General features: G+C 37.0%; 1 protein-coding gene and 1 long non-coding RNA gene across 2 annotated transcripts in view; one reads left to right on the forward strand and one right to left on the reverse strand.

The window, feature by feature from the left end:
* The window catches only part of LOC109079596 (reticulon-4 receptor-like 1), a 142,693-nt gene that overhangs the window by 77,894 nt on the left and 48,014 nt on the right, over positions 1-16,785 (forward strand). The window lies entirely within an intron of this gene.
* The window catches only part of LOC122147711, a 135,229-nt gene that overhangs the window by 59,739 nt on the left and 58,705 nt on the right, over positions 1-16,785 (reverse strand). The window lies entirely within an intron of this gene.

Here is a 16,785-nt window from a genome sequence, read left to right on the forward strand (position 1 = left end):
GGCAGTTTTTTTTCCACTTCCATCTGTGCCTGATGAATCTTTCATCTCTGGCTACAAAAGGATGCCACTTGCATTGCTAACACTGAGCCTGTGAGACATGGGGATTCTTCTTTTCAAAACAGGCCACAGTCGGAATCTCAAAGTTGTGACAAACCTCCAAAGATAAGGTCAGGTGAGAGAATAAGAATATAGTGAGACATTCTTTTGTTTGCAAAGAGAGAAATGTTTTATAATAGATTTATAATTTTACTATTTATATATATATATATATATATATATATATATATATATATATATATATATATATATATATATATTTTTTTTTTTTTTTTTTTTTTTTTTTTTTTTTTTTTTTTTTTTCATTTTCTTGAACCCTCTTTTTTGATCACAAACCAAAGAAATAACAAGGAGTCCAACCCACAAGACTGAACCTATTCTAGTTCAGATTGGAGAATGATAACTTTTATTTTATTACTTTTTTATGTTCTTTATTGCCATCTATGGTTCCATGAAGATTTAAAATCGTAATTTTACGTACCTTTCATCATCTTAAATCGAGTACATAAGAAAAATTTTGAACAAATCAGACTATAAATAAGACTTTTGAATGAATCATTTGAATTATGAGCGGAATAAAGTCACTGAATCATCACTTGAAAGAATCAGTATTTTTGCAATAAACTGGCTGAATGAATGATTCAGTGACTCGTGTGTGTGTGTGTGTGTGTGTGTACTTATACCGTGATGTTATACCACCTATTCCTATGTAGCTAGATCTGAAACAACAGAAACGCAAAGACAAACATAATCCTGCCATAACACAATACCTATAAACTACAGATAAAGACTCACAGTGATAAAAAGTCAACAGTTCCATATTGTTACTGGTCTGTACCCTGAAATGGAAAAAGCCCAACTATTACCATTCTAATAGTTCCAGATTAACAAGAAAAATACTCCAGAATTCTTTGTTGCCTCCAGGCCAGCTGCTTTGATTTCGAAATTAGAGTTGGCGTCATGGTGGGTGACTCTGTGAGTAGGGATGGTGTGTGATTAAGGCAGCATGAAACAGCTCCTGCCTTTGCTAAGCAGACAGAAGACCTCCAACTAGCCAGCAGTGGCTCTCCTTTAAAATTTTCCTCTCACATACTGAGACATCAACCATTTAGTCTCCAGCATTTTATAAACAGCCTAGCAGGGTTTTGTCAAGTGATGCTCACAATCACCTGTCCCTCTTTTTCTCTTCTGCATGTTGCCATGTGCAGCTGTCAGATATTCTATCTCTCTGTTACTCTTGGCCTTCTCAAAGTTACTGTTCATTATTGGTTTTCCAATTTCGCTTTCTGTTTCCTTTTCTCCCTGCCAATATCCCTTCATTTTTCTTTTTTTCCATATTGTAGTATAGTCCATGGTGTTAGTTGGCCGGTTAGCACCTGCTGGTAGATGCTGTAGCTACACACTCTGAGAGGGGGAATGGTATCTTTCTCCATTAACAGCTATTCAAATTTAGACTTGTGATTAGCCAAATGACATTAACAGCACATGTGATTAAGAACTGATTATCATTGCATTCTAATGGCTAGTATTGTCCAGATAGTATAGACTTAGTATATTTCTTGGGTATTGCATACTACCATACTACTGCACCTTTGGTGTTGCATACTATTACCATTATGCTATAAATTATGCATACTATGCAAAATCAGCAACCTTTGCTATGCATGAAATATACAGATTATCTACTGCATTTGCCACAAACTGCAGTATACAGGCAGAGCATATGTAAAATACTCTATCCCACAATGCATTACAGTTAGATTGTCCTATAATTTCTAGAGTAACAATGTAAATGTATCAAATCTTTTTGTGACACATACTTTATTGGACTGGCAAATAATATCTATCTATCTATCTATCTATCTATCTATCTATCTATCTATCTATCTATCTATCTATCTATCTATCTATCTATCTATCTATCTATCTATCTATCTAATTTATTTATTTATTTGACACTTGATACATAGGAAGATATTTTCAGATTTTTAAAATGTAAGCAGTGTATAGTGTACTGCCAGTGACATGCTGCACATTTTTGAGACCCCATTTTTAGCAGGATGTACATTTTGTTTTGTTTTTTTGTTTTTGACATGGCACTCCACCAAGATGACATTTTTCATCTTTCTAAATTTGCGTTATTAAAAAAAAAAAAAAAAAAAAACTGTCAATCAATGTCTTGTTTTCTAGCAGCATCTTTATCTTTTACACGTGTGAAAGTGAATCCTTCCTTTTCAATATAAAGATGTCTCTAGATCTTATCAGAAATTCATTGGTTGCAGCAAGCTACATCGCATGCAATAAACAGTATGCTAGTTTTCATTCCGAACACTACCTCACTTTTATCTGTCCTGCTGTTTAACTTCCCGAATGATGTAGTTTGGTTCAGGTAGACTGGAAACCCTCCTCTCCGTCTCTGTTTCTCTATCTCTGCTTCCTTTCTTTCTCCAGTAAGTATTCAGATCACACTTGCCTGTCTAATTAATGCTAGGCAATGAGAAAGAAAACAAGAGGGCTTTCTCCCTTATCACCATTCCTACCCTCTGTCCTCTCCTCCTCCTTTCTTTCTCTCTCTCCCACTCATTTCATTCTATCAGCTTTATCACAAGCAGATTTTGCTAATTGATTCATTAAGAGCCCTTTAATTTTAAATAGCTCTCTGCATTCATTGTTCTGGGAATGTCTATATATAAATATATATTCACTAACAATGTGCATACTGAGAAAACGTCAGCTCATGATGTCACTTCCTCATTAAGGACACATAAAATGAGAGATGCACTTGAGTTCAAATGGAATATTTATGGAGAGGTGTGTATACAATACTGTTTTCTCTGCTATTTTAATACATCTACACTCTTGAATCATGTTTTTCTGTATAATTATTCAAAAACTATTTATACCTATGCACATTTTAGTCTGTATACGAAAGAAAAAGCACAAGTCAGATGTTTCTCCTACTGCAATGAAATGCAGAGCACATGAGGAAAATTAACACACCTTCATGCTGTTGCAGTATGACTTTCCTTTCTGTTGAACACAGAAGTAGATGTTTAGCATAATGTCCAAGCTGCTATTTTAAGTAAAATTAATGTAAATGGTGACTGCTGCTCTTAAGCAAGAATTTCATTGAACAATTAATCAAATTTCAGCTAGATCATCAAACAAACAGAGACTTTCCTACAAGCTCGCAGCTCTCTTGCTATCTTCTATTTTATCAACTATCTCTCTCTCTCTCTTGTGCACGCTATTGTGCAGGCTGATCAATAATTGAGCAAAGTTTCATCAAATCCAGGTTTGTTTTTCATAGGGCTTGTCTGTTTGAGTACACACTGAGATACGAGAGGAGCGTGAGCTTGTGGACAGAGTCTAACGGAAGTCTCTTTGATCTACCACATACTGCTACAGGGGATTCTACAGCAGAGCTCACCACACACAACCCCAACATACAACATGTTACGCTCTCTGATAGTTCCACACCCACCGACCGGCACTGAACATTCACTCTTCCTTACAAACCCTACTACACATCCCTCAAGGTCCGGATCACATACTCACATTCAAAAGAAGTACCTTACACCCCATTCAGAACATGTTCCCAAAAGGGTCTTCAGCGTACACACTTTCTCCCACCCTTTCTTTAAAATCTCCGTAAGCAGGCTCCCTGGCCCGCTCGGTTTATTCATAATGAAATCTGGTGTATGACGGGGCTGGATGAAAGCTGCAGCCAGAGCTCCCGGCTGTTCCTCCTCTTCGTCTCCGACTCATGAAGAGCAAAGATGTGACTCTCTGTGATCAGCCAGGCTTAATATGAAAAATTCAATCAGCCCTTCGCAGGATGCTCGACTTGGTCGTGCCACCGACTGACAGCCATGCGTGCAGAGAAACAAGAGAGAACGGAGGTACAAAGAAAGACGAGACATTAATGTACCCATTATTGCTCTTTCAAACACATCCAAGGCTTTGCATTTGGAAGACATATTAATCCAAAACGGTGCATTCAAGGTATATTTTAGCAATAAATGTGTCAGGAAACAAACCTACGGCACGTAGAGCTATATGAATGCTTTTGTTTGGAGATATGAAATATTCATGAGGCAATGCAGCATTTGAAGCTTGTTTGTGCATGTCAACATGTTAGCACTTGAACAAAATACAGCAAGTTCCTTTTGCAGGTAGAGCTCATCACGTATAATGTGGATAAATGATTCAGGTTGTTGATATCTTAAACTGACCTCCTTAGGCAAACAGAAGCGAGTAAACACTCATATTTTATTTTGCAAGTTGCTCCATCTCTGAAATCAGTAAAATCAATTTGGTTGCCATATCAGTTCTTGATCTTTTCCCTCCCTTGCTGCCCATATCCCCTTCCCATCCTCCCTTTCTCCTGGCCCTCTCCCTCTCACATTAATTGATGTTGTCTCACTTCATTTGAGCCATTTTGTGCTGCTGGAGAATTTCAAACTCATTTTCTCGGCTTGCTGCTTAGCTGTTAGTTTCAACCTCCACTGTCACCCATAAAAAGCAATTCAATTCTAAAGCAGGAATAAGATTTCTCCCCAATACTCTGAAACATTTTGCTCAGGCTGATAACCTTGGCAAAAAACAAGAGGCCATTAACACCACCTACTATTACGTGCGCCACTAATGCAAACCGCTAATTACAGGGCTTCTTCTACCCATAACTTTAACCTTAATTGCAGTTTCTCATCCAAAACATCAACCCTGACTACTGTGGAATTATATATCTGGTTGATGAGGTCTCATTCACTGTGATCTATGTCTGGGTAGTGCTTTGTTAGATAAATATGTGGAAGGCACTGTCAAAGATCTGTTATTTAGAAGCTTTTGTTTGAAATGACAGTTTTGGGCAAATTGAACACTAAATGAAATGATCAAAAATGATGTATGACAGCATTTTTGGACCAATACTTTCTGACTGTTGATTTTACCGTGCAGCGTTCTGGGTATCTGCCATGTTTCCACTCTGTAATTCAACTTTGGGAAGCACATAATAGTAAGGTAATGGGTGCATTTGAATGCAGAGCACGTCAAAGGATTCTCCACACTGAGACCGTTCAGAGGTGAATTAGGATCCAGTGACTCCATGCCAGGAAGATGGTTATTGATAAATAGATTCTTAACAGCAGATGGGTCTCACAGCAAAATTATCATAGGAATGAAGGGAAGGAGGAGAGTGAAATAATGGAGGACCCCATATGTCATGAGACTGATGTAGTTTTAAAACATATTGAGGCTATGTTTTTAAACCCAGTTCATTTTCTTATTCCTAGCATTGTCTTGGGCTTGCATTCTGTGAGGCGCATTCATCTGCCCACAGAGATTAAACAGTGGATTGGTATTTCCTTAACCAGTATTGTGCTCCATTCAAAATTGAATTGAGAATGTTTCTATCTGAATGTACAGGATTGAAATATAATTGAGATATCAAACATAGCTGTAATTTAAACTTGAATGTAAGACTTAAATGATAGACAGATGGAGAGATAGATGGATATACAGAAAGATATTAGATAGATGGATGATAGATAGATGTACAGATAGACAGAGAGATAGATGATAGATAGACAGATATAGATGGAGAGACAGACTGACACACAGATGAAAACAGACAGAACAATAGAATGATAGATCGAATGATCGATATTAACACCAAGTGGTTCATGCCAAATGATTCACACTAAATATGCTTCCAAACTCCTGTCCTAAACCCAAGCCTCTGCTTGAGTGAGATGGGTGGAGCGGCTGGGGAGGTGTCCTGACAGCCAGCTTGAGCTGGTTAAGTGATGGAGTGGAAGAGGAGGATCAAAGTACTAAGAGCTTTCGCTGGCAGGGAGAAGCGGCCTCGTCCCAGCGTGTGGCATGTGTTTGGAAAAATGGAACACAGCTCAATGATGATGCTGCTGTTGTTGTTGATGTGGAGCGATCCCACACAAGCTGTCGCCCCCGTTTTGATATGGCATTTTAAGGAGAACGAACCATCCACCCTCCTACAGCGAAAGAGCACTGGATGTGGGGAGATGGCACCGCCGTGACCGATGTGCCAGCTTTCTCCCAGCCACCCTCTGAGACTGTCATCTGAAAGATTTATACATTTCACATAGCTGGGGCAAAGAATCACTAATGCAGTTTTTAATGTCACACACTGACTGCATAGTCATACTAACTTAGGAATAAAATTCCCTACATCTTAATTCACTTACTAAAGTTTTCCCTGGTGGATGTCAGGTCGTGGAACAGCAGTTAGAATATGTGCTCTAAACACACTGGATCCATGGAGATAATTTCTATCTCATTAAAAATATCCAGTCATTCTCAAAAGCTTTTTGAAAATTGTAATCTGAGTACATAAAATAAAATATTTGTAAAAAATTCTAAGGTGGTTTGTCATATTAAAATATTATTTAATAATATAAAAATATAATATAATATATATATATATACACACACACACATATATATATATATATTTCAAAGTTCAAAAGAGCAGAATAAAACCAAACTCTTTTGTAATACCTTCACTTTCACTTTTGATCTATTTAATGTATCCCTTATTTTTTTCCCTTTTTTTTTTGGAATGGTAGTATTAATATATTTTGAACCTACAAGTGTTACATTCACATCATCAGGCTGTCAACTTGATCATGCTGTACATTCTTATTTGGAATGGTAGTCATTCTAATCATAACTTTCTCAGACTGGAATCAGCATGCAACCGAAGACATTTACAAATGGCTGTATTTTTTTTCCCATGAGTACATGATTCAGAAAGAGGAGAGGTCTGATTTGATACAGGCCTGGGGGTGTGTTGCTTAGCCTTATGGCCCTATGAGCTGTAATAGATTGGAAATGTAAAAGAAATGGCCATGCTTTTGCTAACATGCATTCACATTTCAGCAATAATGGCATCATACAAGGACAGCATTCTATTACATTCCAATAAAATGCAAGAGAGACACCCATGCGGGTAATTGGTTCATAACTTGAAACATTTGCCAGAGCAAAAACAATATCAGAGACTGGAAACATGACACCACTGAAACAAGGGAATGCAGCCTGTCCTCCTCACTTATTATTGCCATTTGTCAAGTCAAGTATGTACTGTAAAATATGCATTATAAGCAAACAAGTACATCATGTGTAGTGATCAAATAGAATAAGATGAAGATTTCCTGGATAAGATTTGGTAAACTAGCCAACCATGTGCCGGAGTGTATGCAAAACTGTGAAAATTTAATGAACTCCTCTTTTATAATGACATGGTCTGTGTTGAGAGAGAGAGAGAGAGAGAGAGAGAGAGAGAGAGAGAGAGAGAGAGAGAGAGAATAGGTACTGGTAAAGAAACTTCCAGACACAGTGACGGTTTTGATGAATTTCCTCATCAGAGGTTCGTCACGCAGTGTGGCGGATCTCTATTTTACACCTGACTTTCCCCTGTTAAATACCTTGTTTCACAGCCGCAAGGTAAGCAGATAAGTGCCTCCAGTTGCTGTGCTAGAACAGTGAGGGCTTCACAATAAATAAATAAATAAATAAATAAAAATCACCACGACTGTTCTCAGGAATTTTCAAGGACTTTCATTTAAGACCAATATATGCAAACGCACTAAATAAGCCCCAGTATACCTTTACAAAGAGTGAAAAGTGTCCTCCAAAGAAGTCCTCCACGGACTGCTGGGTAATAAACTCACACTATTAGATATTTTAAAGCGCCTAGTTACAGTCCTAAATTTGCTACGGTCCAATAGCACTGAGATATTGTACTGTTTACATCACTCCACTTGTCTGTGCATTAGTGTTTGGGATTTTTTTAGAGACTTTTTCTGCAAGGTAAAATGACAAGCCAATTGGTGGTGACAACTGACAGTCTTAAGAAGTCATTTATTGATTAATTCACATTTTTTCAAATACACACATTTATTTGTGAGTGAAGCAAGTGATTGGATGATAGCATAATAGTTAAACGCTTACCATTTAAAAGTAAAGATATAGCAGAAAGAGCAAGTGTGTGTTAATCTCTACTCTGAATTCAGCTACTTTCTTAATGAATGAGCCACTGAATCACTCATTTTCATTCATGAATGATATAGGAGACCAGTCCTGTCACTGCTATCTAAAACTTTATTTATTAAACTTTTCATGAGATAAAAAAATAAATAAAAAAATATTAATTAAATGTAATAAAAAAATAGAAATGTTAAAATGTAAAAAATATAAGAAACTTTTAAAATAAAAAGTTGAGGATAAAATAAATAAAAATATAGCTATTTAAAAAAAATATAAAAATGTCAAAAGCACATAAAATTTTCAAACTAAAATGAAAACTGAAAAGATTTTTTTATATATTATTAAATAATATAATAGTACATAAATAATACTAAAATAACATTGTGAGACATGCAACAGTTTTGTTGTGAACAATTTTCATAAGTGTTCCAAAAAACAGACAAAGGGACAGGCAATATTGTGTGTAAAATTTCATGTACTTAGTATCACCCTTGTATTACCCTTTGTTTACTGAATTGTTGCATAAAAGCAACACCACACTTGCACTAATTGTAATTATATTTGTAGCAGTAGTGGGAATGAGCATCTATATGCATATCTTAATAATCATATGGAGCTGTGAATATTAAAAACTGTGGTTCGAATCAGGGGTCTTTTTGATTGTCTTCACTCATGTCTGGGGCACTAGCCCGAGGATGAGCGTTTTTTAATTCAAGATGTAATCTTTTTCTATTAGAATAAACTGCAGTTCTGAGATACCAGGCCAGGAGGGGATCATTTTCTAAGTTGTTAAAAAAAAAAAAAAAAAAAAAAAAAAAAAATTGAAGGGAAATTAAATCCCTGGGCTCCAAACTATTAAATAGAATAATGTGAGGAATTTCACCCATTTATAGAGGGGGTGGCTGTGTTTTTTCCCCTCGGTTCCCCAGTGCTGCCTCACACCGGTGTGCATAATGAGAGTGTGAATTTGAATCATGCAGGCAGATGGGCACGTCTGATGGATGGAGGGATCCAAGCAGTTGGATGTGACTGTACAGTCTGTGAGCTGTTTAAAGGCCCAAAAAGTGCTGATGAACACCATGTGTGGAAATCTGTCCACCTTAATTCAGTCCAGAGTCACCATGCTGATGATTCTGATTAGAGGGGAGGCTCTGAATGCCATGTGGCAGGAGACCGTGCAACAGAGACTGACAGAGAGCAAGAGAGCAGTGTTACGCTCCTCAACAAATCTACTGACAAAAACATTCACTATATAAGTTTTTTTTTTTTTTTGGTCAATGATAAGACAAAATATGTGCAACACTAATTACTTCAATTAAAATATTTAGTAAAATATGACGGTAAAAAAATAACACCCCAAAAAAATTAGCAATCCTCTAAATATCTTTCAGGAACAAAATCCTTTTTAAAATTTTTGGCTCTTTTATGCTGACCAAGGCTGCATGCATTTAATTAAAAATATAAAATCATATTATTAATCATATTAAATCATTTCATATTAAATTAGGTACCACATATAAAATGAACTAAAATGAATGAATGTCAATATACTGATTACATTTATAGTATATTTTCAGCAAAAGACAAAAACTAAGGCTAAAACATAACCAGTGAAAAAAAACTGAAGAGGTGGAAGAAGGACCAGGTCATCTGTCCACAGAAAACTAGGTTCAGGGGGGCTGGGCTCTGCATGGATGCATTTAATGTAACAGCTGTAAGATGGCGAAAAGGGGAAAGAGATTAATCTCACCTTTCCTGGGCAGTAGGTACCATCTCAGCTCTACTCTTGACCAAACCTGTTCTCTCTTTCCCAGATAAGGGAACATGAAATATTGCTTTGCATCTAAGACATACTCCTCCGACACATGCAGGGCCAGAAGGTACAAGTGAACACCTTTACACATGCAACCTGATAACTGGCATGTGCACTGAGTTGAAACAGTTTCCATTTGTATCTCAAATGTTTCTTGTTCTTGGGCGATTTAGTTTTTTTTTTTTTTGTAGATTTGACATGTTTAATTATTGGGTTTTGTTTAGTCTCTTGGCTAATATAAATATAGTTTTTCATTTGCATGAAAAATTAAAGTGACACCAGGAAATTCCTTTTGGGTAACATAATTCTCTAAGCCCATATAAGTGTTGATAATAAAAAGACTAAGTCTTTGATAAGAGCAGGTGTGAAATGAGGATGAAAAAGCCAAGAAAAAAAAAGCAAAGAAGAACAAAAGGAGGGCTTGGAGGAAGATAAACTCCAGAAGATGACAAACCTCAGAGAATCTATTGATGACATTCGTGGAGGAAACAGAATCTGCTGAATATCAAGGTGCAAAACTCAAGAGATGCTGAAGTAATACCCAAAGGTACCATGTCTTCCTCTTTTCCTGGTCTTTATCCCTCTCTCACTTTATCCCTAATTCACAATGCAACTGAGGGAGTGATGTGAAGTATGGAGTTCCATAATGACTGAAAAGCATGGGACAAAGCCTTGAAGAAAAGAAGAAAGTGATAAAATGTTCAAAGATAAGGAGGTCAGGGACAGGAAGAGCATGATTTACAGCCCTTTTCCCCACTGTAAACCATGTCCTTTATGGGCCCAGGTGTTTCACACTATCACTTGACGAGTCCAATGCCACTCACTATTTGAACATTTTTAAGGGCTTCAAGCCAAAGGTATATCAAGAATACAGAGAGCATGTGGAACTACACATCTATAAATTGGTCCAGGTTATAGGAATATGCATTACCATTCAAAACCTTGGGGTCTGTAAGTATTTTTGATGTTTATTTCCATGATGATTACATTTATTTCCAAGCCATATGATTTACTTACTGTAAACCAAAAAAAAGGCAAATGCTTAAGAATGACAACTCTTTTTCCATATAAAGTGAATGAGGATCTAGCCTTTTGAGATTCGAAGTGATAAAAAAGCACACAGATGTACCTTATAAGTAGTTTAGTTGACTTATGCAATATATTCCAAGTCTTCTAAAGTCAGTATGCATTGTATGCTTGTCAATGACAATTTGTCACATTTCCTTGACATCATTGACATCAAACTGGTTATGATGTAATCTAGTGGCACCATATTTGAATGGAGGGCAAGATTTTCAGTCAAAAAATGCTTACAGTTTGGTCTTTTTTGCATAAAGTGCTGTCAAATGACATCTGAACCAGTTTTATGATAGATATACAGTATACGCTGTTTTATTTGGTAGTTCAACAGCCTGGATTCACTTTCATGTTATGATAACATTGTGGTACTTTTATTGTCATTTTGGAGTTAAAAAGCACAGATCCCCATTCACTTTTATTACAGCGGCAAGTACATTCTTTAAAATTTCTTTTTGAGGAAGGAAGTCAAACGGGTTTGGACTTCAGCAAATGAGTAAATAATTTTTATTAGTAAATAAACTGGATGCAACCCCAAAATCACATAGAAAAAAAAAAAAAAAAAAAAAAAAAAAAAAAAAAAATAACAATGCTGTTTTATGTGGAAATACAAGGATTTGTCACAGCCAAGAGAAATTGACTGAATCCATGCACAGGTATGAGATGACTCCAAGCCGGAAACGGGATTAAACCAGCGGTTAAGGGTTAAGAGAACATGTCAGATTAACATGACAGGATTAAATGCTAAAAGTGAGTTTGTTTATATGGACCATGGCTGTTCATTTTTTTAAAATCCCAGATTTGTATTCCGGAATGCAGCTCAAGCTTTTTGTTTAATACGCGGGTTCCATCAGAAGTTAATTTAGCAAATGTTATTAGGCCAGAGGGTACAAACAGATATAAAACTGAACAAAGAAACTGAAGTGCTCGTCGAGAAAATAGAGTGTAATTGAGCCCAAAGAAGGCTGGAGACTGAGAGAATTGAGCAGCCATTGATGACGAGATTCTAATGTTCCCCCTCCTGGATTCAGTTCACTGAGACGAGCGAGTGAAAAAACTTCTATTCCATCATTGCGCTCACTGTGCTTGCTTTAAACCCTTATCAGAAGCAATTATGGAAAGTTCCACAAACTCCCTTCATCTCCTCATCTCAACACAAAGTATCTTGCATGCATCTGAAGAGAGAGGACGCAGGCTGCTCCTCCAGGCTCTTCATTACTGTTCCACACATGATTGGCTTATTTGATCAGATTTCTATGCTCATTCTCTTCCTCTGTTCTCTCTCATCCCTCCATTAATGCACCACTCCATCTGGCTCTCTCATGTCTAAGTGGGCTGAGCAGGTGAGCTCTAGTATGGTTGGTGGAAAAGAGTCATCAGAAATAATGACAGGAGCGCTTCATAATGTGGAGATTGTGAAGAAGAAAAGAAAAAGAAAGAAAGAAAGAAAGAAAGAAAGAAAGATGGGGGAGATGAAAAATACTTCACATACTGTATGCTACGGAGGTTAATAAATCTGCAATGACTTGATTGTTGTATAACAAACAATTAGTTCATGTTAGCTCAGGCCCATTAAATAATACTAACAGATACAACTTTTGATTTTAATAATGCATTAGTAAATGCTGAAATTAATGCTTGTATGTCGGCCTGAAGTTTTCTTTGACCTTTTCATACCTTTCATCTCTGTGAATCTACCAAAATAAAGCTCTTCCATGCATCTGTGGCACTTAATATGTCAGCTCTCCTCTGCTGGACGGATGCTGGCTGCATGGACTCAGCTTTGAACTGCTGAGATGACAAATCCACCTCTGCTACAGTATAAGTTCGGCAAGAGGTTGACAGACAGAGAGAGAGAGAGAGAGAGAGAAAAAGAAAGATGGAGAGAGATCAACCTGTCTTTAATATTTCATCGCAAATGCAAGTATGGCAGATGACCTGGAGAAGTCGCAAGCAAGGGTCCCCTGCTATGGCAGCTTCGCTGAATGAAAGTAAAAAATAAATAAATATCTTACTGACCACAAAACTCTGAACGTTTTTTATAATTATTTATATATTTAGTAATAATTTTCTTTAACTAATAATAAACACTTAAATATTTAAAATAATTTGACAAAATGTAATTCATCAAGGTGAGTCAACTTCAACTGAATTCCCCTCTTTGGTGTGTAGGAAGCAGGGAATCCTGTGAATCACATCACAGCTACAGTCTTATTAGCGTAATGAACCATCAGTACATCACTAAAGTCGTATGTCACTGTCTGCAGTCGCTATACCCCCCAACAACACTCCAAATAATTTGCAAGAGCCCACGTAAAGGGTCTAGCACAAATACCGTAGGTGGCCTTCATTAAAAATTCATTATTCTGAAAGTCTCAACCAGCCTGAAACTATGGGGATCCACTGGTGCTTGCATCCAAGTGTTACAAATCAGCACTGATTGACCAAAGAAAAGCTTTTCAGTTCTAAGACATTGTGCTTTTTTAGCACAATGTCTTTGGGGATTTGTGGAGCTCCACAGGCCTTTCGGCTTTAATTTCATTTTGGATAAGGTGAGCTATTAGTGGCCGGAAGCTGCTGTGTCAGGCCTAAACAAAATAAGTAGATTTTGTCCTCATGTAGATTGCTGCAAAAACACCAAGCACAAAATGTATCTGCGCATATGAATATGTGTGCACTCATGACACATCCTTGTGCCTGCACTATTCCCTTTTGACAGATTGAACAGGTTGCTGCAGTACACCAATGAGCAACTTATTAACATTACTTTTTGATTATCTTTAACAGGGGTAGGGATAAATAACACAGCAAAGTACAGCTAGGTCAACTAACTTCACTAAGGTCAATGCTTCACTCAATAAGAAGGCCGAGACCAAACACAAAACAGACAAATGTAATTGTATTAGACAGAATCCTCCCCATGGACCACAGATAAAGTAAACATTTGGACAGTGTCAATACTCTTTGTAAACAGAGAATGGACACAACACAATAATCTAAGCTAAATAGCTCAACAGGACTTAAAACCTGTGTCTGGGGATTACTGCTTTTCCAAAGAGGGGTTTCTGAATGTTTGCCATATCAATTTTCTTCTTTTAAACACTATTCAATACAAACATTGTTACAGTTATTAACATTTTACACTAAATAGAAACTGAAGCCATGATCTTGGCATTGCTAGTAGACTTGTATTGTTTTTTTTTTTTTTTTTTGGTGTAAAACTGCACAACTAAATTGGTCTAACTCACAGGCTGATTCTTAACCAGGGTTCGGGGCCCACTAGGAGTCCTCAGGAATCATCCAAGGTGTCCACATGATGACTTAAATTTATTTGCTTATTTACTAATCAGATTTCAAAAACAGATTTATTCTTTCACCTCAATAACTACTGTTTATACATAATAACATACAGTTCTTGAAATATTTGGAATCACAAAATGAATTACTAAAATGTACCAAAATTTGTCATGAACTACCAAAAGCAGCCTTGGACAAAGAGCCATTTAGTAAAAAAGGTTTAGATCCACTGGTCTAAATGGAAGCCTGGGATAAATTAGACTAGTTTTGGGTTCACCTAAACAATGTTTTTAGGGAGCATTTATTTAAGACATGTTTAAAGACAGCTAGACAGTCTTTTGAAACACAATTCCATTGTGCACTATTTTTATCACCTTTAGCAAAAATAAACATTTTGTCATTCTTTACTGACCCTCATGTCATACTAAACCTTTTTGACTGACATTTTTCTGTGGAACACAAAACAAGATATTTGGAAGTCCATACAATGAAAGTCACTGGGATCCAAAACAACACTGGGCCCTACTGATCTTCCTTTGTAAATATCATTATATAAACTCAATATATACAGTATAAACTGATTTAGGTTCTACCAGAAGATTTAGGCAGCTTTAAAGAGCCCCTGGGATGTGAAAGGCTGGTTTCTAGAAATCAAGAGACCGGTTGTTGCTGGGAGATGTGGAAGCCAACCACTTATCCTCAGGAGTGTGCATGGCTCTCTCATGTCTGTCTTGTCCAATTCACAGGGATCTTTCCCTGGCCTGGTTTAATCCGAGTTCTGCCAGGACTGTGGATTTCTTCAAATGTTCACTGGCCCTTTCTCACTGGCACTCAGCTCACGCTCTCTGACTAGAGGATTTGACAAGTTTTTTTCAAGGACACAAGGCTCCTCGGAGAGGGTGTTAGGGTTGTATGCTCCGAGATGGTTGGCAGGGTGGCAAAACTGTTTCTTTTTCGCCCTCAAGGTCATCTAACACTCCCTTCCTTCTCACCCACAAAGCCCAACTGGCTGAAATGATAAGTCAGCTGCGCCAAAGTGAATATGTCCATCAGCGTCAAAGTAAACATGTTGACATGAAATTACTGAGAATGTCGGAATTGGGAAAATCACAGCATGCTAGTGTGGTTAGCCATGCTTTCTCATCCCTCATCCGAACTGGATGAGATGTATCAGCGTCACATGCTGGCATCGACAACAAGAAGAGTGCCATCAACAAATAAAGCCTTCCTCGCTCTCTTCCTCCAACCTGAGGTTCTTCTGAATTAAATTACAGATGTTTCAAGGCCTGACAGCAGAAAATAATCTTCATGTGTTTTTGGATAGGCTAGGCTACGCTGGGCTCCTTACTGCCTCCTGCTGAATGATGCCGAATTAAATCGATAAACAGATTCATCCTGATATAAAAAGGCGATCGTGATACTCGCTGACATTTATGCCTTCGTGTTTATAGACGATTTGGTTATGTTTACCAAAGAAAGATTATTCAGCCAAGAAGTGATTTTTTTAGCATCGTTCTATTGATTCTTTTAGATGCTGAATATGTTTAGGGATATATTGTCCTCTCAGCATATTTACTATCTCGCGTTTATCAAACCGAGTGCAAATCAATCGCTGGGCCTGTCTCCACGAAGACCGAGAGACTGTATATTCAACTACTTTACTCACCTACTTGCCGAAATAACTTCTAAGAGAGATCCTTCTCAACATGAAAATATTTATTCATATACACACACATATTTCTAATGTTAGGAACCCACTGAAATGTTCTACTTGAAATGAGCAAAGGGATTTAACCTGTGATTCTGATGCAGAAGTGATACAGTAATGACATTTTGAACACTGTAGTACAGCACTAACAACGACAAGAATATTGGTTTGAGCTCTTCAGGGAACGCAGGAACTGATAAAATGCACGTACATTTCGTCAAAGGAATTGTAAAGGCAGCACTTAATTTTGTGCACTCGATTTCAAACTCACTTTTCTTCTATTATTTTGATAGACATTTCAAAGCACATTCTATGAACATATGGATTTTGTAGCCTGAACAGGAATCCTGAGATAAATCGGGCTAGTTTCGTGTTCTCCTGACCACAATTGGACATGTTTTTTAGGGAGGATTTACATAATGTGTCATAATTTACTCACCCTCATGTCATGACTTATGTTTGACTTATTTTCTTCTATGGAACACAAAGCAATTTAAGATATTTTTTTTTCCATACAGTGAAAGTCCAAAACAACTTTGGGCCCCACTAACCTTCTTCAAAATATCATCATATTAACTTAATTTATATTAACAGATTATTTCAAACTGCACATTTTGTGAAGGATTTGTGGATCAAAGGGAGACTTGATTTCTCCCCAGATTTCCTCCCTGACAGAATGTTCCAACTTGTCAAAACAGAATAACATTTTTCTAATAGCAAGACATAGTATGGTGATCCCATCACTAAAACCACAGTGAATGCAAAGTTCCCCATCTTTTCTTCCCTGGTCAAAATTAAAAACATC

The sequence above is a fragment of the Cyprinus carpio genome, chromosome A15 (genome assembly GCF_018340385.1).
Source record: "Cyprinus carpio isolate SPL01 chromosome A15, ASM1834038v1, whole genome shotgun sequence".
NCBI classification, from domain to species: Eukaryota; Metazoa; Chordata; class Actinopteri; order Cypriniformes; family Cyprinidae; genus Cyprinus; species Cyprinus carpio.